The following is a 23324-nucleotide window of genomic DNA, read 5'->3' on the forward strand; positions in this document are numbered from 1 at the left end:
GACCAGTGGACAGCTTCAGCAATCCCAGCGCTGTGGCTCCAGCCTGCAACCCTGGCCTAAGCAATGTTTCAGACATTGGTGAATACCCATGTGATGGAATTCATGATAAGGTGGGAACGAAGAAATGAGTCCACCATCCTGTCTCCCTCCTCGGGGGCTGTTCTTCAGTCAGCTACCCAATCACTAGCCTTCAGTAGCCACCTCTTCCCTTATCCTGCCTGTCCAGTCTGTCCATCTCTCTCTTAAGCCCCACTCGCAGAGATGTCTCTGGATCTAGCCATCCTAAGGTCCTCCTCTACCCCCATGCATTATTCTCAGGTCCAATTAATTCTACTGAGGGGAGATGGAATTACGCAAAATGCCGTGTTTCCGTGAGGGGGAGGGGAGGGCAGGGCAGTGGCAGAGTGCCTCTTTGTGCTTTTAATCTGCATTTTCCCCTCAACATTCCATCTCCAGGAGGATAATTTTCCAGCCTTTTCAGGCCCTGATTGGTATCATTTCTCCAGCAATGACAGCTTTTATTTTCCCCGAAATGAATGCCGTGAAATTTCCAAGAATTATAAAAATGGATATTGTCTCAAGGAGCCGACTACCCGGACAGGAAGGCACAGAGGCAAATGTGCCTCCCCAGGGACTTCCCACTGCGGCCAGGAGGGTGGGGACCCTAGTCCTGGGTCCTTCCTTCCTTCCTTGGGGCCAGCGCTGGCACCCTGTTCATCTGGTTCCCATTCCCACACTCAGCTGCCATTGAGCCTTTCCCTGCCTCCCAGCCAGGCTGCTGGGCCTCCCAGTCTCTCTGTTCTGTTCAACATCTTGTTCTTCACACCGAGCCCTGAGTGTAGGGCCAGTGGCAGCAGGAGTTAGCTTAGAATTGGGTCCCCATCACCCTGACATGTTCTGTAGTCAGGCTGTCCATAGAAACGATCCAAAGACCTCCCCCCTTCTCTCAACTGCCTGTCTTCAGAAGAGGAAAATGAGTGAGGCCGAGGGATTGAACTCCAGCTCCTTGCTTCCTCAGTCTCCGAGGTACTCAGAGATCCTTCTTCAAGTACTAGGTGATCCCAGAACTGACTAGCAGAAGAGTGACAGGCCCCGGCCAAGCCTAGCTGAGTCCAGCAGAGCCTCTAAGGAGACTTGAGAAGTCCAGCACGGGGAGAGAAGGCACAACCTAGTGCCGGGTGGAAGAGAAGGAAGGATTTGGAAGCAGTTCTTTGCTTCCACATGAGCCAAGGGCATGTCCCACTGACTCTGCTGATGGGGTGTCACTGAGTCTGGGTTCTAAGAAGGAGCGCCAGTAACCCCATCTCTGGCACTCTTTAGGACAGCAGTATTCACACAAAGGACTCACAGCTATTTAGTATTCACCAAAGTGCTGTGTGGCTTGCCCTAAAAGAGGGCGATACCTGAAGCCAGAGCAGCCAATCAGAGACCTAGCTATGGTCACTCCCAGCTCTATACCATGTGGGATAGAATCCCGGCCCCTGCAATGTGTCAGCCCTGGGATACAACCCAGCCCCTACCCCATCCAGTCAGCGCCCTGGTTTCCCAGCAGTTCTGTGGCGTCTCCTAGGCCTCAACCAGCTTCCTGCCCTCCACCCGGCCTCCCTGGCCTCATCCATCCATTATTCACGGCACAAAATGGATTTTTAATTTGAGAAATGAAATGACTCTCCCTAGTGGCTGGTGTGGCAGTGAGGCCGGTAGAGAGGTCGGCTCTTAGAGATGGCTGCACATTGTTAACTATGGATCTCCGTGGGAAAATGAATGTCCACAGCAGGTGATGGGGGTGCCACAGGTGCATATACCCCACCCACAACCCAGACCATGCCTCCACTTATGCTGTTCTGTCACTGATTGAGTTAAGGGTGCCCATCAGTTCTGCCTCAGCCCACAGTGAGGTCTGGGAGCAAATCAAGCCCCATCTATTGGCTTTCAGAGTCCTGTGCCAGCCTCCTGGTTGGTCTGCCACCTCTCAAAGTCCTGGTCTTCACTGCCTGGTCATCTGGCTCCCCAGGATTCAGCCCATCCAGTAATTCACAGCTCAAACTGTATTTTTTAATTGTCCTTCATTTATTATTTAGTTAACTGTTGCAACAGGGTCTCACTATGTTGTCCCAGCTGGTGTGGAACTCCTGGGCTCAAGTGATCCTGCTCAACCTCCTAAGTAGCTGGGATCACAGTCAGAGCACACTATCAAGCCTGGCTATGAAATAGCTGGGAGAGAGGGGGCACATTTTTTTTCCTTTGTGTAGCCCTGCCTGGCCTGGAACTCACTTTGTAGACCTCAAACTCAGAGAGCCACCCGACTCCGCCTTTCAAGTGTTGGGATTTAAAGGGTACACCACCACGCCTGGCTATGAAATGACTTTTTAATTTGAGAAATGAAATGTCACTTCCTAGTGGCTAGGGTGACAGACAGAGACCAAGGAAGCCTGGGGTCTCCTGCACCCAATCTAGTAGAGGTCCCCAGCTGGGCTCCTGTGGGAAGCCCTGACTCTTCTCTGTGTTTCCTTTGGTCTAGGCTGCTGCCTTGGCTTCCCACTGGCCTCCAGTCTCCAGAGCCCTGAGTCACCCCTCGGGACTAAGTTTAGTCACTTTAATATTTTCCTGCAGGTGTCCTTCCCCAGGTACTACCTACCTTGTATTGTAAGACAAGGTCTCTCAGTGGCCTTGAGCTGGCCATCCGGCCCTGAGGGAGCTTCCTGTCCCCACCATGCTGCTATGAGTTTTATAAGCATAGTCGCCACACCCAGCTTTTTTGGTTTGCTTTTGTTTTTTACACGGGTTCTGAGAACCAAACGAAGGTCCTCATGTGTGCGTGACAAGCACTTAACCAGCTCAACTCTTGCTCCCCAGCCTGGAAGTGGCCACTTCGATGTCCTTCTCTGTCCTTCCCACTCCGAGTCATCCACACCTTCTCCTCCTCTTCCCCATGTAACGCCGACTAAGTTTCATTTCCCAGAACACAGCTGACTTCCTTACACCTCAGGACCTTACTGACTGGAACATCCTTCCTCATCACCTCTTGGCCAATTGACAGCCATCTTTCTGGCTTCCTGGAGCATTCCCAAGTGGCATCTTCAGGACTCAAGCCTGGACATATGCTATCTCCGTGGACTTGGGGCATGCTGCCCTGAGTCCCCACTACAGTCCCCACAGTCCTGCACAGAGCCCAGCACAGACTTGCTAAGTGGGCTCCAGGAATCCGCTTTACCCCCTCCCCAACACCAAGTTTGCCACCACACCCAGCATCTAGGAATTGAACTCGGGTCCTCACGCTTGCACAGCAAACACTTTACCAACTGAGCTATCTCCCAGCCTCTAGAACAATGTTTTATCTTAATAAATATCTAAGTATCTTCTTGGTTCAAAAGATTCAAGCCATACATACATGGGGAGGACCGTCCTGAAGACTCTCCTTATTTCTTCCCATCTGCTTGGGCCTGTATATCCATACCCCATGTGAGCCCCTGGCTTCTGAGGCCTCCTTAGTGTGGCTCCACATTCTTCCTCATGGCAACTGAGTGTCCCTTCCTCAAGCCCACTCTACCTTTTTAACAGCTCTGCAACTGTGCCCAGAAACTCAGGCAAGGGCATCTTGAAGCTGGCTGGGGTCCAGCTATAAGGTCCAGAACCTAAGCTGTAGGTGCTGGGTATGGAGAGGACTGGTGCCAGGGTTACCTTTACCCAGAAACCTCTGACGGAGTCTCAGACCTTGGTTGGGACCTTGGCCTCCTGTCCAGACATCCTGCCTCCAAAAGCCTTTCCTGGATCTCCTGGTCTGAGGTGGCCCAGCCCTCTTTCATCTGTCGTTCTGGGTACATCCTGTACCAGATTTGTCCCTACCTGACATTCTCTTGTGATTTGCTCGGTTCCCAATGGCAGCCTCCCTTCCTCAGTCTGTTGGAAGCAGATATTTTTCCCACTGCACCATCCATCCTGTCTAGTGAAGTTTGGGTACTTACTGGGCATGGGGTCAGGGTGGGGCCGGGCCAACAGAGCAGGCAAGGCAGTATCAATCAGAGGTTGCAAGGACAGGGCATTTGGAAGTCGGGTTTGCAAGCCTGCAGCTCTGACAGCTAGGCCTCTGGGGCTCACGGTTTTGATGGAAAGGCAGACAGACAGCTCAGCTCTTGCTGCAGACAGAAATAAGGCAGGGGATTAGGGACTGTGTGACATAAGACCTCACAGCCTACGTACCCCTTCCTGCCTGTCACCATGGCCACTGACCATTGCTGCAAAAAAAGAAGCCAAAGGGACCCAAAAGGAATCTTCCCTGGCTCAAAGGGTCTCCAGGTCCCCTCCCCCAGCACTCCATCATCATCTCAAGTGATTGGAAATGAAGGGGATTGTTAGGTAATTAAAGCTGAGCCATTAACTGTTCCTTTTAGGAAAGACAGCCTGGAAGCAGAGGAGGGTGGGAGGGTGGGGGGGGCAGGGGAGAGGGGGTGGACAAGGAGTCTCAAGGGGCTAAGCCTGGCTCTGGCCCTGGGTGAGGCCTTCTAGAATGTCTGTGTGTTTGGGAGAGGGATATAGTCAGAAAGCAGGCAAAATGAATGGAGGACCAGAACAGAGTTTAGGGCCCCATAGAGCACCTGTGTAAGATCATGGATGTCCATGCCTAGTTCTATGCTCTGCACCCACCCATCCAGGTGTGGATTGCAATGGAGGCTGGCAAAGGTCTTCTATAGTATCCTCTGAAAACAAGCGTCAGGGTGCCAGGACACCCAGTTCCAGGCTGACCTCTGGCCAGGGAGTCTTGGTGCTAAGTTCCTGCCCTGGCTAACTCTCCTACTGGCCCCTGGAGCAGACACTCTAGCCTCACAGAGTCAGCCAAAAGCTAGGTAGGTGTCCACCAGCTTAGAAAACCAGTCACGTTTGGGAATGCCATCAGCTTGGCTCCAAGCCCCTCCTGGAAATATATCCCAGGGCCTCTGCCACTGTTGCCGAAGGAGATTTTCATTTTCTGTCGCTGCCCAACAAGCTACTCCACACACAGCCATTGGAACACAGTTGGACTCTTTCAGTTCCTGGCCCAGGTGCAGCTGACTATATATTTGTGCTCCATGTCCCACTAGACTTAGATCAACCACGCTGTCACTCTCCCATGAGACTCAGGGTCCTTTGCCATGGTCACTGGTGGGTCAGAATTCTGTTCCTTGTAGCTAGATAATTCAGGTATCTGGCTTGGGCTGGCTGTCCACCAGGGGCTACTCTTAGCTCCTGGGGGGTCACCTGCATCCTAATCAGCACCCCCCATCTCTAAGGCCAGCAAGGGGTTATCCGCTTCACAGTGAATCTCAACAGCTAATGGATCATACTGAACAACCAAGAGAATGTTCTGCTCTACAGGGCTCGCGTGCTAGGTCAGTTCAGCTCGACAGTTTCCCCCATTTCGAGGTCAACACACTGGAATATTCATGGCATCTTCAAAACCACTTCACAGTAGTATCTAAATGTGTGTTTGATTGAATTACAGGGAGAGATGCACGTACGCACCAGGGGCCTAGAATCTTGATGACCCCATGGAATCCCGTCACAAGGATGAGACAAAGGTCAGAGCCAGTGCTAAAATACAAGCACCGAGCACTGATCTGACCTGGTTAATTGTTTGGTTTTTGTTTGTTTGATTTTTAGTCAGCTTGACACATATCAGGGTCATCTGGGAAGAGGGAACTTCAATTGGAAAAATGCTTCCATTAGATTGGCCCATAGGCAAGACTGTGAGGGCATTTTCTTGATTAATGACTGACATGGGAGAGCCCAGCCCACTGTGGGCAATGCTTCCCCTGGGCAGGTGGTCCTGGGTTGTATAAGAAAGCAGGTTGAGTGAGCCACAGGGAGCAAGCCAATAAGCAGCACTCCTCTGCTTCAGCTCCTGCTTCTAGGTTCCTGCTTTGAGTTTTTGCCCTGATGTCCCATCATGAAGGACTGTAAGCTGAAATAAATTCTTTGTTCCCCAAGTTGCTTTTGATCATGATGTTTATATCACAGTAACTGAATCCTAATTAAAACATAGCCTCTGGGCCAGGCGCTGGACTCTAAGGCTAAATTTACCTCATTCAGTCCCCAGAATGATCCCAAGTTTAAGCTTAACTATTCCCCTATTTTTACAGAGAATGCAACCAAGATACTGTGAATTTCACAAAGCCACACACCTGATAAGGAGCCTGGCTGAGATGCAAGTGTTTCCAAGGGTCTGATCTAGACCTTGCTGTGTGTTCTTGGGAAAATCATGTAACTACTCTGGGCCTCTGTTCTATGAAAATGCTAAAATACATTCTCTAGATAAGTAGGTCAGATTCCATGCTCACATGATAGAAGATCAGCAAGCTAGTCCATCCCTTCCATAGCCAGTTGGCGTGTGGCTGCTGGTCCCTGTTGCCCATCCCACTACAGCCAGTCTGACCCTATGACCCAAAGACAGTGCCTCATCATTGAGGTTGAGAGGTCTCCCAGGATCAAGAACCTTAAGATCAATGGCCAGGGATTGCTGCTCACCAACGCAGGCTGGCCTCTAGACACTGGAGTGGGACTTGAAGCCCTCGGCTAGGGTAGATACATGTATCTGTGAGGTGTGCCTCTCTTAACACTCTCTCCTCTCTGTGAGGTAGTTCTGGGGAGAGAGGCAAGATGCAGAGGAGGCAATGGCCACCTGCTCCCTCCCCATGAGAAAAGCTGTCAGTCACCCCCATGGTCACCTCCTCCACTTCCCACCCCCGCCCCCCACGCTTGAGCTGCCTCCCTCAGTAATGGGCTTAATCATAACATGCATTAGCTAGGCCCTGCTGCCTGCAATTACCACTTCAATCAGCCACCCACCACCCGCCACCCCCCCAGCTTCAGGCCACCCATAGGGACACCCCACCACTCCACCCCACCTCCCCCCAAATGTAGCACAGGAGCCCCAGACTGTGCAGATGGACAGAGATGTGACCCCTGCAGCAGAGCTCTGGGGTGGGGCTGGCCAGTGGGCAGAGAGCCACAGCTCAGGGTTACAGGCAATTATTTTAAAAGCCTGTTGAGGGAAATGTGCTGCCTGCCCAGTACAGCCTTGTCTTCCTGAGGTTATGTTGACCCAGGTAGCTGACAGGCTGCTAGCTAGCACACAGTGTGTTCACGTGCTGGTCACACAGCACAAGCACCAACTGGTACCAGGGCATCAGCAATATATACACAGACCATGGTACCCCCTGGACCTTGAAGAGTTAGGTACTGTCTTTAAGATGTAGCCACAAAAGCCAGAACTTGGCTTGGGGGGCTTTTCCTATGGAGTCTCTTTAGCCCTAACCCTTAGTACCCAATTCCCTCCTAGGGTGCAGGGAACAGAGGTGCTGAGCTGAACCGGAGGACTTCCCATGGCATCTAGCCTCAGCACTGGATGGGGACTGGAGAGCAGGGCAGAAGGCGGGCCTGGTGCGGCGAGTGGGGGGTGGGTACTGTTGTGCTGTGATTCTCTCTAATTGCTGTTTTGCTGAGAGGTAATTAAAATGCCTTTTTATTTCACACGTCAGAGCCCTCGCCAAGCTGTGGAGAGGGCACAGGGGGAAGCCAGGAGGTGGAGGCAATAGAGAGCTAGGCGCCTGGCACATGCAGGAGTCAGAAAGGTGAGGAGGCATCAAGCCCAGCCAGCCTCCAGGAGGCCCCTGTAGCCCAGACTACACTGTGGAGCCCACCACACCCAACAAAGGCCATGACAATGAAGTCAGCACGTACCCCATGCCTCCTCCACGCAGGTGCTTTGCTGGCTGCTCAACTTGCAAAAACAACCTCTCCTGTGGAGATGCCGCCATTATCCAGAAGAGAGGAAGAAAGAGCCACGACCCCCGGCTTCTCATTCAGTCCCCTAGTAGGAAGGGATTTGAACTGGACAGACCCTAAACCCCAAAGCATTAGGTCAACCTGCCCATCCATACATACCTGTCCCCTCCCAGAGTCCTGCAGCTCCACTCTGGCTCTCCTTGGAGCCCCATAGGAAGGGGCACAGCCCTGAGATGCATGACTATACCTACTGTCAGGCATCAGTCCACGCCTGTCACTCTAGACCTGTGAGTTGCAACCTTTCAGAGGGGTCGCATATCATATATTTACATTATGTTTTATAACAACAGCAAAACCACTGTTATGAAGTAGCAACAAAATATTTTTTTTGGTTGGGGGTCACCACAACCTGAAGAACTGTGTTAACGGGTCTCAGCATTAGGAAGGTTGAGAACCACTGCTTTAGGCCTTATGGCTACCTGCTGATAGGCCCCTGGGGGCAGGAGAGTCAGGACTTGCACTGGCTCTAATCAGAACAGAGCCTAGGTAATTAACCAGCCAGAGTCAGGCTGGAAAGCAGAAGGTCCCCTGCTTTCTCCTAGGGTGGTTGGAGGTGGTGGGTTAACAGCATCACTGGTGGAGGAAGCAGAACCAGGTCCAACTGAACCACATCTCTGTGTTTCTTGTTCTCCTCCAACCAACTTCCCATGTGCCTATTCTCTCCTTTCAATGTGGGCCTGGTTCAGCATCACCGCATCTGTATCCTCATCCTCATCCCTTTCTCCACCACCATCAGTATCACCATCATCACACCATCACCTCATCTGTTATCCTTGTCTTCCCAGAATTCATCATTATCTCTACCGTGGGCATCATCAACAACATCATGTAATCACTGTCCCATCCCAAGTGTTGCCATCACCACCACCATTGTCAGGGCTCACCTGGTACCCAGCGCTAGCTAATCTTATTGAATCCCCAGAAGAAGACCTCCAAGCTCTGATTTCTCAGGTGGACTAGCCAACCTTGCAGCCAAGGAGCTTATCCAAAGCTATCGAGGCAGAATTGGAATCTCAACTGCTTGACCCCAGAATTTGAAGTCACAGTTGCTACATTATCACCACTGTCGGCCCAGAGGACTGGGCTATGTCAATGAGAAGAGGACAGAGACGTTGGGAGAGGTCCACTAGGACTCCTTAGGGAGAAGCAGCGACAGAGGTGTGCCCGGTACTTAGTTCAGTTTCCCCAGCAGACGGCTGCTTGTACTCTGACTTGTCACTCTGGAGGTGCTTAACAGCCCGGCTCCCAGCCCTCCCTTTGCTGGGCTTCACCAGAACTGCAGGGGAGGGATAACTCCAAGAAAAGCTGTTAATGCTCAAGCTAAGGGGGTGAAGAGATGGATGGCTCAGCAGTTAAGAGCCCTTAACCAGAAGACCTAGGCTCAATCCTCAGCACTTACACGGTGGCTCCCAACCATCGAATGCCCTCTTCTGATCTCCACAGGTACCAGACAAACACATGGCTCACATACATTCAGACAAACACTCGTACTTGTAAAATTAAAATAAATAGCTGGGCATGTTAGTGCATGCCTTTAATCCCAGCACTGGGGAGGTAGAGGAAGGTGGATCTCTGTGAGTTCAAAGCCAGCCTGGCCTCCAAAGAGAGTTCTAAGACAACCATGGCTGTTACATAGAGAAACCCTAGCTCAAAACACAGGAAAACATATACCTTGAAAAATATTTAAGCTGAATTTCAATTTGTTTGGGAGAGGTACAAACACACTGAACCTATTTGGTTTGGTTTTAAAACATGGATTCTAGAGAACCGAACTTGGGTCTTCATGTTTATATAGCATGCACTTTACCAGCTGAGTCATTTCCCGGTCCTGAATTCATTTTCTCTCCAGTACAGTAGAGGCCAGACTGCCCTGTATTCCCTCATTTTGTGAGCCATGACTAGCTCTAGAAGGCACCTGTCACCAGTGATGGTCAAGCTGAGGATGGACTGTGTCTAGTTGGGACTGTTATGATAAACATAGTGGGGCTGGAATTCCTAGGTTTGGGAGGCTGGGAATGTGGAGCAGGGGGCTGGCATGGTCAGGTGATGGTGAGGACTTGTTCCTCTTGGTAGATGGCCTCTTCCTCCTCATGGAGCAGAGAGCAGAGAAGTAAGGACGCACTGTAAGTAAGGAGCTTCCCTCTTCAAGGCAAGGATGACAGCCTATTCATCCTCTTGTCCATGATGGTAGCTCTGTGGTCTTAGAAGTAAGTGATACAGGAGCAGAAGGAAGAGGCTGGGGACTCCCCAGGTCTCTGTGTAAGACAGGGGACGCCTCTGCTGTGCACAGCAGCTTGACCTGTGGACAAGGAAGGGTCTCAATTTTCTTTGTGATCCCAGGACGTCACCTGGATGGAAAGAGTGAGTAGAAGCCTTCTTAGGATTAAAGCTGCCCCCTCAGTGGGCTAGGACCCACCAGGAGAGGCAGTCTCCATCACTGGAAAAAAACAAACAAACAAACGGACTGACACCTCAGGCTCCAGAGTGAGGATACTCTAGCTGAAATCGCAGCACCATTTACTAGCTATGAACAGGTTACTTAGCCTCTTTAAGGCTTGAAAATGGGAACAATAAGATCTCTCTTGATTTGCTGAGATCTAAAGGAGGTTACTTTCAAGGAGGGCAGAGAAGAGCCCCGTGCCACTGACGCAGACACCCTGTGTGGGTGCTGTGTCTAGATAGTGCCCTCTTCCAGCAGCAGCTGGGCGGGGCAGAGCTTAGTCAGTGAGATGTTCTCAAGGGGACAGGGCTTTGAGACAGGGAGGAGGACAAGCTTCCAGGAAGCGAGTCCTCTGCCGCTACTCGCTGAGCTGGAGCCCTCCTTGTCTCTGAGCCTCGATAGCCTCATCCGTTACATGGAAATCCCAATAGGGGCAGCCTCTCAGGGAATTGTGGGATTTGTACAAGGAATGTAATGAAAGCTCTCAGCAGCATGTTAAGCTTACCATTGTAGGGACCTAGCCACATACACAAGCACACACACACACACACACACACACACACACACACACACACACACGCATGCACACACATACACACACACACACACACACACACACACACACACACACGCATGCACACATGGCTGGCTCCCCTGAAAGGAGCCCTGATACCCCCACCACCCTTACCATCCACCTCTGGAGGCTACAGCAGCCATACTCACGGCTGTCAATGTTCCCTGCCAGCTAATGGACCAATTTTTTAGCATTACGGAGATTTGGCCAATTTGGCGGCCCTGACAGAAAGGCGCACAGAGTGAACAGTTGCTTGAGGGTAGGGTGGGGTGGGAGAACTGAGGAGGACGGGAAGGGAAGGGGCCGCAGGCACCCCCACCTCTCTGCCTGCTCCAGGCTGAGGCCTCATAGTCCAGCAAGGAGAGGTGGAGCCATTGGGGAGATTACAGAGATAATTACCCCCACTTACAGGCCCCTCCTGTGATAAGCACTTTGCATATATTTTCCTTTTTTAATCCTCCATAACCCTATGAGGCCATTTCTATTATTTTCTCCATCCTTCCTGATGTGGAATTTCGGCATAAGGCACTGTGCTTGCTCAAGGTCATACGGCCAGAAAATGATGGGACTTGGAAGGGAGAGTTGAGGCTTAAAGCCAGGCCTTCCGACTATCACTGGGCTCCGTTGGAACTAAAGACCGAGAATCAGGCCAAGACACCCTTCACCCACCCCTGTAACTCACCTGCTCAACAGTGTCTTAACCCCAGGACCGCCAGCCTCTCTAATGGCTCTCTATAGGTGGGGATCCCCATGTGCCACGCAGGGGTCCTGATTTCCCTCTTCCTCTGGCTGAGGGTGTGTCCTCACATCTCAAAACCTTCCCTGTGCCAGCACAGTGTAGGGAGAAGGCGCTGGAGTTGGGCTTTTCTTCCTCCTTCCCAGGCTGTGGGCCTCAACAAGCTGTGGCTTTCCAGGGCTGGTCCCAGGGCAGTGGCAGGCCGGGCACTCCACCTCACACCCTGGGCCCCTAGGAGTAAGGAGGCTGCTTTGCCAGGGGGGAGGAGGAGGGGCTGCCGAGGGGGAGGGGAGGCGCAGCCACAGGCATGGGGAGGGGGCTGCTGGGCTCTGTGCATTAAGCGATCAGAGAGCACAATATTTCATTGCTGGCAATCGCAGCCAAGACATCAACTGCTTGGGGAGAGCAGCCTTAAAAGCCTTTTGATTTTATTTCTTCCACTTCATTTTTTTCCCCTCCCTTCCCTTGCTAGTGTCCTTGACAAGGCTCCCTTCCCCCTCTCCTGCCCCTTCCCCAACCTGGGCTCTAATGTTCCTTAGAGTCTGGCTGAAGAAAGCTGAGCTTCCTCCTTTTGCAAAGCTAAGGGCCTCCAGGGGCTGGAGTGTGCAGGGGAGATGCCTGGGCATACTTGAGTACGTATATGCGCCCTCTACCCATTGTGTGCATTAAAAATGCTTACAGGTATAAGTCTGTGTACACACATGTGTACATGCCTTAATGTGTACACACACACACACACACACACACACACACACGCACACACAACACACACGCACACACACTCACACACACACACACGTGAGGCCCTCACCCACTGTGTCACCAGCACATGCCTACAGAAAACACCACCTAAAGTAAGAGATATTGGTGTGAATGATTGTGTGGAGTGAGTGGGGACGCCAGCAAATTCATAGGCCCTGGGTGGTGAGGAAGAGATGTGGTAGGTGTCAGTTCAGTTGGGCCCAATCATGGACCCACTATAGATCCCCGAGACCCTGAGACCTAGACTTGTGTGGGAAGCAGGCACTGGCTCACTACAAAGTGAACTGGGCCTGCTAGGTCGCTGCAGGACACCTGGCCTGGCGGTCCTGACGTCAGCCACTGGGCCGTGACGTCACTGCCCCGCCCCCGCCTCCTGCTCCCCCCCCCCCCCCCCCCCGGCGGGGTGCTTCATCTCCGCCTAATGGCAGGCGACGCAGAATTGCACATCTGTCTTGTCGGGAATTAGTTAATTGAATCAGGCGGTCTGAGCTGCCGCAGTGACCTCGGCCCTGGCCCCTGAGAGGGGGCTGGGCAAGGTGGGGGGAAGCTCAGACTGGAGGGCTGCTGCGGGAGCTCACCGAGGCTGCGGGGCTCACCTAGGCTGGGCGGGGTGCGGGGGAGATGCAGGGATGTGTGAATGTAGGTCAATGTCCCACTCAACCTTCCCTCCCCCTGCGCCATAAGAACCTGGGGCTAGGCGCCCCCAGGAGCTGGCTGAGGACCAGGCTCTAAGAACCAGGGGTAGAGGGACACCCCCTGGGCTAACTGTGTCCCTGCCAGGACACCCATTGCTGGCCTGTTCACATCCCTCTTCAGCAGCCACTCATACTGACACCCTCCATTCCTCTCCTCCCCTGCAAGGACAGAGGAGCCAAAAAACGGCAGCTGATTTCCTAGTCCAAAGTGTGTGATCTTTCTCTCCTCCCTGACCCCCAACTTCTGAGAATGCATCCCTAAACGTTGGGGTGAGGTGATTGCCTCTGTCTGAGTATGGCTGCCATACCCATCTGTATGAACTGATCTGAAGGGTCTTGAGCCTGAGTGGGACTGTGGGACAGGATAAACTGGGGTTGTTCTGTTGAAGAGGTACCGGCACACCTGGAACCCACACCAGCTTGTCCATTCCTGCCAGGGTCTAGTGTTAAGCAGCTGGCCTTCTTTCATTCGACCCCGATCTTTGTGTGGCCCTTCCCAGTTTCAGATTCTTAGCTAAATGCTTGATCCTTCAGAAGTAGCCTCCCCATTTCACAGATGGGAAAGCAGAGGTCCAGAGAAGGTAAGTAGCTGGCCAAAGACCTCAACAACTGTAACATGCCATGGCCTGGATTTGAACTCAAATGCTCTGGCCTTAAATGTCAGCCACTCTGCTGCTCTGCCTCCCCCTCCAAGGACCACTTAGTTGCTAGGAGACAGCAAACTGGTGGTTACTATGGGAACTAGGCTGATGGGGAAGGTGGAAAGAGTTGGTGTCCAGACAGCAACAGGAAGGCTCCAGGTGGGCTCCCTGGCTCCTCCCCCCACCCAACACACACACAGGGAGGCTTTCAGCTCTGGGCTCTGGTTCCTGGGATCTGGGTAGCAGGTGCTAAGGAGACCAAAGGGAGGTGTAGTGGCGCTGGACAGCACATTGCAGACCAAGAATGCCCTGGACCCCTCAGTGCTACGACAGGCAGCTCAGGGAGCCTCACATTTCTGCTTCCATGACTGGTGTTGGCCGGTAGTACAGACAGCACCCTCTTCTCAGGAAGCAAGAGCAAAATGCAGAGCAAGACTAGGATAGGGCAAAGCCACCTAGGAGGCTCTAGAACTGTGTAGAGTGGGCATACCCTAGGTCCTCTCCACAGTGTTGGAAACCTGACAATGGCACTAAGCCTGATATATAGACTTTACTTTGTGACCCTAGACAAGTCACATAGCCTCCCTGAACCTCTGTAAAGCGGGCATAGTAACAGTACTTTTCACGTAGCATTGCAAAGATTGCATGGACAAATTTGGCTTTGAACAGGGCCGGCAGGCTCTAAGGACTATTGGCATTAGTTACATTTTTAACTTAGATGCTCACCAGTTTACACAAGTCCACACCACTGTGGACCCATCTTTTTGTCCCCTCCTTTCCTCAGAAGCAGGGTTACCTGTGTGCCTCGCTCCCTGCTAGTCACTGGAGGAACTGAAGCAGAAACAAGACCGTCCCCAGGACGGCCCTCCTACGGAAAGCTGGCACCACAGTTCGGGAGCCCTGAGCATGGGAGGCTGAGGCAGGAGGAGTGAGGCGGGGTGGGGGGGAGGGGGGGATGCGTGCTGCAACTAAATTTGCTCCTCCGGTCTGTCAGTCCCTTAATCTGGTCCCAGAGGAACAGCAGAGGCTTCACTCTGGATGACGAACGAGGAGAGAAAAGCCTGCCCTGCCTGGACGCCGGGTGAGTAATGGCCTTGCATTAAGATATTAGGCCTGGCCAGGGGTGTGTGGGAGGGGGACGTGCCACCCCCACCTCTGCAAAACAGGGAGTAGCTCTGAGCAGGAGGCTTGGGACAGAGTGAGCACCAGGAGGGTGATGGTGGAGGTTCCCAAGGGAGACACCAAAGGGAGGGGTCCTGAGTCAGAGGAGGACAGAGTGTCAGGCAAACAAGGAGACAGAGCCCCAGTCAGAGGTGACAGGAAGAGGGGGGATAGTGACCAGACAGACAAGACTTTGGGAACAGAAGGGAAACCCAGGGAGGAGACTGCATACTCACAGGGTATGAAGGGGCTAAAGGAGCAGGCTGGCCACCAGGGGGCGTCTAGACTCCTGCTGGCCACTGTGGTTGCCCTAGACCGCTGGAGAGTGCCACCTGGAGGCAGGGCATCATGGCTGGTCCTCTGATGTCCCTCTACTTGATTCTGAGAGTTCACTGGGTGAACCTGGCAGTCCCAGCAGAAGTGGACTTGGTTACTGGCCTGGAGGGGAGGGGTCCTGTTCCCATGAGCCAGTACCTAGGACCAGCACCCCCTGATCCCTCTTCAGTAGACACTGGCTGCCCATTGCTGATCTCTGAGGGGCAGGGTTGGCTGGGGGAGAGGATCTCTGAGGGACACAATGGAGCCAGACAATGAGCAAGGTTTGAAGTCAGTGCGGCACAGACAGACGCTATCAGAACAGAAAGGATGGACTCCAGAGATGCCCATGGGAAAATGGCCCCCTCAGCCTTGCAGTCTCCCCCGAAACCCTGAGCCCAACCTTCCCCATTGGGCTCCATCCCAGTGCTGTGACCCAAGCCTTGCTGTGCTTCCTGCAGACCCCCACCTGGAGAACCTAGTGATTGTGACTTAGTTTCAGGAACCCTCTGTGGGATGCCAAGAAGAGGCAGGTTCAGTAAACTTCATATGTAAATGTGAATTTTATTTTCCCCAGATTCTACCATGTCTGTGTAACCAACATGAAACCCAATGCAAGGCCCAGTAAGCACCATTTTTCTCCCTCAGAGGGGTCTTCCGGTGGTTCATGTACAGAGAAAGCATCCATTTCTCTGTGCCTCAGTATGCTGGTCTGGAAAATGGGCCTCCTGTGAAGCTCAGTGGAGTGAGCAGTATGAAGTCGCATGAGTTACCTAGAATCCCAGCCTTCTGCTTGGCTGCCCTCCATCTCCTCTCCATGCCTGCAGGGGTACACTCGTGCAGGAGAGCTAAAGCTGTGAGCTTCCCAGAATGAAGACAGTCAGGCAGACCCAAAGGGTGGAGGGCTTATGCCAGATCTAGGGTCTTAATGGAGTACAGAATAAAGATCTAGGGGTCAGCTATCACCACTGAACCATACTGCCTATCATCCCATCCCAGCATCTCCCAGCTTCCTGGGTGCAACCTGCTCAGTGCAGTCCTCTGACATCACAAACTCAAAGCCCGTAAGGCTTGTTGAACAAGGCTCCATGCAAGGATTGGTTGCGTGGTCAAAACCCTGGGTTTTCCATTGCCAGGTCCCCATGAACGGAGTGTGGTGGCACGTGCCTGCTACCTCAATACTCCCAAGACAGAGGGAAAACAGAATGTGTTCTACAACTCAGGAAACCTGCTTCAGCAGAGCTACATATGACCCCAAAGAGGTCCAGTGTTGGGGTACTGGGGCTCAGAAAAGCAGTCCCAGAAGATCTCAAGGCAGAGCAGATGCCCTTCTGATGCCTGCATCTGAAGGAGTCTCCTGAAGGGTAGATAGCGTAGAAGAAGGGGCTTCTGAAATGCACCCTCACAGCGTTCCTGCTCTGACCCCTTTGGGTTTGTCCTGAGTCCTGCGGCAGCTCTGGACCTCACGTTGTCCCTTGGGGGGGGGGGGGGATGGGATGTCTCACAAGGCTTCTTCTTTCACACAGAGCCGCCAGGAGGCGCCCCGCACCTGCAGATCCCCTTCTCTGCTGCCTGGATGGGGTAGGACTGCCCCTGGAGAATGAAAGCCTCTGAGAAACTCAGAGTCCCTATGTCCCTTCTCATACCCAGTGTTTCTCTGATCGCAGCTCAGCCCCCACCGCTGAGCCGATGTGGCGAATGTCCCACCAGTGAGCCTGTCATCGGTGCTTCTTCAGCTCCCACCAAGGTCAGGTGTCCTGTTCTTAGCCTCGGAGAACTGTTTTGAGCAGAGAGACCATTGCCAGTCGGGGTCTGGTGTGGTCTGCTCTGGTCCCAGCCACTGATGCTGAGCCTCAGCCCATCCCAGGTTTCCTCGCAGCAATGGTTCCCACGCCTGCTTTGTTCAGACTCATCCAGCGCATCAATGCTTATGCCTGGGCCACCCGGGCTGGAGGTCGGGCCTGCAAAAAGAACAGTCACCCAGTACCAGGCTTCTGCTGGCTTCCTCAGTCTTGAGTGGAGTTTCCACCTGGAAACCACCAGAAGGAAACAGCTCCCGAATTTTGAAAAATTATTACATTTTTATTGATTTGTGGGGTTTGTTTGTTTGTTTGTTTGTTTTGGGTTTTTTTTTTCTATGAACACACACTGTGTCAAGTGGTACAGATGTGTAGTCCCAGAATTTGCTATATGAGGTGGTTGCCTATGTGCCCAGCGCCTTCATGGGGATTTTGTGTAGGAGACACTGCTCAACCTCTCAATAACACAATGAGGGAGTAGTGGGCTTAGCCCCATTGAACAGACATGGAGCCTGAGGCTGGGGAGACCTTACCATGATTTGCTGATGGGTTTAACTGCTAACCAGATCTCTGATGCTCCCATCCTTCTCTCTGAGAACTTCTCTTTACAACACCCTCCCCGACATAGGCATTCAGATCCACAAGTGGATTCCCAACAGCCAGGAGATCTATTCCAGCGGTGATTACAGTTCCCAGCTCATGGGTGGGGAGGGTGGTGTTCCCCTGTACCACCAACCTTGAGAGCAGCCAGGCTGGGGCTGGCTGTAGTCTTGGGACCAGGTCCCCTGTATGGTGGTGGTATAGCGCCACAGTGACCTTAGTGGTCGGTAGCATGGTTGTCCGACCCCTTCCCGGAGGCCCTGCATCTGTGCTGGCTCTGTGCCTGGAGTGTCACTCTGTTCCCAGGGGCTCCTCCTCATGGTGGCTGCCAGCCTCCCTCCCTGCCTCCCATTAATCATGTGTGCAGGATTTATTTTCTCCAGCAATTTATTTCAGTAAATGCAATCTGGGTGTGCCTGCAGGTGGGCAGGATGCTCCACTGCTGCCAGAGTCACGGAGCCTGGCTTTATTGTCAGAGTGATGGGCATGACTAAAAATCCAGCACCCCCAAGGAAGAGGCCAGATCTAGCCAAGCCCTGAAGCAGGACACTGGGGACCCAGGGACCAGCCCCACCCCACACTGACTTGATGACACCCCTGCCCCCAGGATCTTACTCCACCACCTTTTCCCAGCTGAAGAATTGGGGGTAAGGGGGAGACTGCCATCTCAAACCTCAGCTTGACACCTCAAGATACAGGTTTGGGGGAAGGTCTAGTTTTCTGATCCAGTCCCTCCTCTGAGTTGCTGCCTCCCGATACTGCCAGGCCCCTCCAGGAGGGAATAACCCACTATTGCAAAGCCTGCATGCCCCCCCCCACCACCACATTCACAGCCCGGTCCACCTTCCCGAGTCCTCTTTTGCCCCCTCATCTCCCTCTGTCCCTTTCTGGTCACTGGGTGTGGCAGCCTGAGGCTGGACAGAAAGAGGTCCCGAGGTCAAGCAGGAGCTAGGCTACCACAAGTCCCGCGTCAGTCATCGACATCATGTACAGAGCCTGGAGCAGAGAGAAGGGGCAGTGGGCTAACAGCAGCAGGGGCCGCTCCTCTCCCTCACCAAGCCCTCTGCAGTTCCTTCCAAGACTCCCTGTTCCTTCAGTGCCAGATCCTGAGCTACAAGCACCTATCTCCTCCTTTGGAATGCCCCAAACCAAGGCAAAGCGGTAACGCTCCCCATCAGGGCTGCCTCTAATGCTGCAGATAATTCCTGCTGTCGCAAAGCCATTACCCCGCAAATGGGTTGGCGTGTGTGTGTGTGTGTGTGTGTGTGTGTGTGTGTGTGTGTGTGTATGCAAGAACAGTGGTTGCAGCAGGCAAAGCAAGAGCACCCTTTCCTGCCTTGTTCTCTGTAATTGCCTCCAGGGATTAATTGGCTTTGTGACCCACACCTCCCTGGCTTCCCCTCTGGTCCATATCCTGGATACCCACCTCTCTTGGTCCTTAGGGACAGAACTTGATGCTGTAAGCCAGAGCTGGGTGTGGCCTGTAGGGGGGGCCTTGATACAGATTTAACCTCTCCAGCTCCATGCCTGGAAGTTGGAAACAAAAGGAGAGAGTGTCTGGGGCACCCCCGAGGAGTTCCAGACCACAAACCCTCATACTCTGGCTTCATTTCTCTCCTACTCTGGAATCAGGGGGACAAGATTCCCAAGAGGTACTGAAGAAAATTGGTAGCCCTGGGCTCCCCGCTTCTTCCCTCCAGGACCCTGGTCCCTCAGCATCTTGCCTGCTATTTGCAGGCCCTGGCTCCCAGGTGCCACTGCAACTCCCTTAACTCTCTTTCCACCCTCTTCTCCACCTCCTCACTGCCAGATTCATCACTGAAGTGAGGCAAAGCCTGGATACCAACCCTCCCATTTCTAGAACCTTCCACCTTTGCTTAGGTGCTTCAGGAAACCCATACAGAGTGGTAATGAGGAGGTGAAGTGGCCACAGAGGCTGGACTGGGTTGAGGTTGGGAGAAAGGGCTTCAGGAACAGGCACAATCAGATCTGACATCTCCTCCTCTAGAGATGCATAACTCCTTGAACAGTTATGAGGAAGGCTTGATACACTGCAACACCGTGAACTTCACGGAATTAATTGTCTTTGTCCCAGTCATCGATGTCACTTACAGAGCCTGGAGCACAGCATGAATATTTAGGGGGAGCCGCGTGCAGTGATGGCACAGCCCTTTAATTTGAGCACTGGGGAGGCAGAGGCAGGCAGATCTCTGTGAGCTCAAGGCCAGCCTGGTCTACAGAGGGAGTTCCAGGACAGCCAAGGCTACACAGAGAAACCCTGTCTCGAAAACCCAAAAATAAGTAAATAATAACTATATATATTGTGTATGTGTGTGTGTGTGTGTGTGTGTGTGTGTGTGTGTGTGTGTGTATTTAGGGGTGAAATACTACAACAACAAACATATCATTGAGAAGGTTTCTGCCTCTCATACTTTTAAAAAAATGTTCTTAACATGTCTACTGTCACAATACTGCCTGCTGGTTTTAAAGACAGCCCCTCCTCCAGAAATGCAGGAAAGCACATGGAAGCAAGTTGAAAAATAAGACTGTGCTTCACCCGGGTGATGTGTGGTGCATCCGTGTGGTCTTCCCAGCACCAGGAAGCTGAGCTACAGGACCGTGAGATTGAGTCCATCTTGAGCTACACAGTGACACTCTTTGTCTTAAAAAAATAAAAGAAAAGAAGGAAAGGAATTAAACATTATTAATATTAATGAACAGCCATTATTTCCCGAAATCTCATTTTGCATTGATGCAGATAGAAGTTTAGAGACAAACTGATAGGGATTAATATTGTTATAAGAAGGGTCTAACTGAAGATTTTTAATAGAATTGACGAAGTTTAATTTTAATTTATGTGGAAAGAATGTACAGAAGTGACCCTGAAGAGAACCACATGACTCCAGTGTGTCTCTTCACAGTCTCTCCCCAGCTCACAGACACACACAGGGTCTCACATATCCCAGACTCACTAGGCCTCAAACTCCCAAAGTAGACAGTGAATTTCTGATCCTCCTGCCTCCACCTCCTGAGTGCTGGGAGGATTACCCTGTGCCCAACTTCTGTGGTACTAGGAATCAAACCCAGAACCTTGTACATACCAGGCAAACCCCAGAGGTTTTTATTTTTATTTTATTTTATTTTTAACCTCAAAAGACGATCTAAGCCAGACAGAGTGGCTCACCCTTGTAAACCCAGCACACAGAGGACTGAGGCAGATAGATTGTTTTGTGTCTGAGGTGATCCTGGGCTTCACATTGAGTTCTAGGACAGCCTAGACTACAGTGTACGCCTGTGTCTCAAGAAATCAAAACAATGGTTGGGGATTTAGCTCAGTGGTAGAGCGCTTGCCTAGCAAGTGCAAGGCCCTGGATTCAATCCTCAGCTTAAAAAAAATCAAAACAAATAAAAAGATATCTAATGTTAACAAAAAGATCTGAAATCCTGATCAAGAAAAACATATTACACAGGAAGTGGGATTTATTTGTTACTTTCCTCCTTGACAAAGTGGGGGGAAAAAAAGCAATTCAAAGAGAGCTTTGTTCTGTTCTGACTCACAGTTCAAGGGCACAGTCAATCATGGTAGGGTAGCCATGGCAGTGAGAGGCAGCTGTCCACACTGCACCACTCACACAGCACCGCCCACACTGTACTGCTCACACTGCACTGCTGACACTGTACTGCTCACACTACACTGCCCACACTGCACTGCTGACACTGTGCTGCTGACACTGCACTGCTGACACTGCACCACTCACACTGCATTGCTGACACTGCACTGCCCACACTGCACCGCTCACACTGCACCATTCACACTGCACTGCTGACACTGCACTGTTCACACTGCACTGCTGACACTGCACCGTTCACACTGCACTGCTCACATTGCACTGTTCACACTGCACTGCCCACACTGGGAGGATTGTTGTGTTTATTTCCTTTTTTGAAGTCAGTGACCCCAGTCCTTGGAATATTGTGACCTACAGTTAGGGTGGGTCTGGTCTTCCCACCCAAGTCAACTCTTCTGGAAATACCCTCATGGACATGCTCATCAATTTGTCTCCAAGGTGACCCTAAACCCTGTCAAGTTGACAATCAGCATTAAACCATCACAAGATGTAAGGAACATGTAAGACCTAGGGTGAACAACCCTGGTCAGGAGTGATAAGCAACAGAATAACGTAAATAAACCACAAATGGAGTAGTGATAAGCTATAAGCTATGTGTGGAAGTAGGGAATAAGACTTGAAACCTAGCCAGAAAAAGATATAAAAGATGAAGCCTCAGACCTGACCAACAGAGCTTGTCAGGCCCTCACATGAGACAACTCTCCTCCACCAGAGACGTGAGATCCTGTCCCCAGTGCAGATGTGGCTGACCAGGGGAAGGCTGACCCAAGATCCAGAGGAACAGATGTGGCGAGTCCGGACCTGTACAGCCGGAGAGGTACTCCTGCTTCCATTTGGAAGACAGGATAAATATTGCTTGTAGTCCTTACTGTGTGAATAAATGAGTGTTATACCAAGTCTGAATCAAGAGTGATTATTCCTCCCCCGTAATCAGGGTATGTGCTCGCTACACAAGGGATAATGGAAATTCCATATCAAAATGTGTTCAGTTACCAAGAGTCAGAGCAACACGGCTTAAATCACGTTCAGAAATGGGGAAGAAAGTGTGTGAAGAGAAAGAAAGGCAAGAGACAGGAGAAGAGGGTAAGAGAGAAAAAGAAAGGGAGGGAGAGAAAGAGAAAAGGTTACACAAGCTTGTAATCCTGGCTCCTGGGGAGTCTAAGGCAGGAGGATTGTAAACTCCAGGCCAGCCTGGGCTACAGAGTGAGTTCAAAGTGAGCCTCGGCAGATTGGAGAGGCCATCTCAAAACCAAAGAGTGAACATCGAAAAGCAGGCATGGTGCACACACCTGCAATTAGCTCTTAGGAGGTAAAGATGAGGATCCTTAGTATGCAGTGAGTCTGAGGCCAGCCTAGGCTACTTGAGACCATGTCTCAAACAGAAAGAAAGAAAAAGAAAGAGAGACAAACCAATAACTAACTAAAAAGAAGTTTGCGGGTGTAGGTTGGTGGGAAAGTACTTGCCTAGTGTGGGCAAGGCCTTAGGTTCAATCCCTTGTACCAAAAAGGGAAGGAAGGGAGGGAGGGAGGGAGGGAGAGGGGAGGAGGGAGGGGAGGAGGGAGAGAGAGGGGGGGAGGGAGGGAAGGAGGGAGAGAGGGGAGGAGGGAGGGAAAGAGGAAGAGAGGGGGAGGAGAGAGGGGAGGAGGGAGGGAAGGAGGAAGAGAGGGGGGAGGAGGGAGGGGAGGAGGGAGAGAGAGGGGAGGAGGGAGGGAAGGAGGGAGAGAGGGGAGGAGGGAGGGAAAGAGGAAGAGAGGGGGGAGGAGAGAGGGGAGGAGGGAGGGAAGGAGGAAGAGAGGGGGGAGGAGGGAGGGGAGGAGGGAGAGAGGGGAGGAGGGAGGGAAGGAGGGAGAGAGGGGAGGAGGGAGAGAGGGGGAGGAGGGAGGGAAGGAGAGGAAAGAGGTGGAGTTCTGACTGTAAACTGTTTTCTTTCAGTCACAGGTTAGACAGTGGCCTGTAGTGATGTGGGTGGTGGTCTGGTTATGTCCATGTGTCTGGCTGAGGCAGGAGAATTGCTTTAAGTTTGAGGCCAGCTTGGGTAAGAAGGGAAGGGAGAGGTAGGTTCTGCCCAGCCACAGAGGCCTTCAGGCAGATCCCAGTACTACCCTGATCTCAATTCATGCAGCCTGTAACAGACAGCCCAGCTTCTGCAA

Source organism: Onychomys torridus, chromosome 23, assembly GCF_903995425.1.
Source record: "Onychomys torridus chromosome 23, mOncTor1.1, whole genome shotgun sequence".
NCBI lineage: Eukaryota > Metazoa > Chordata > Mammalia > Rodentia > Cricetidae > Onychomys > Onychomys torridus.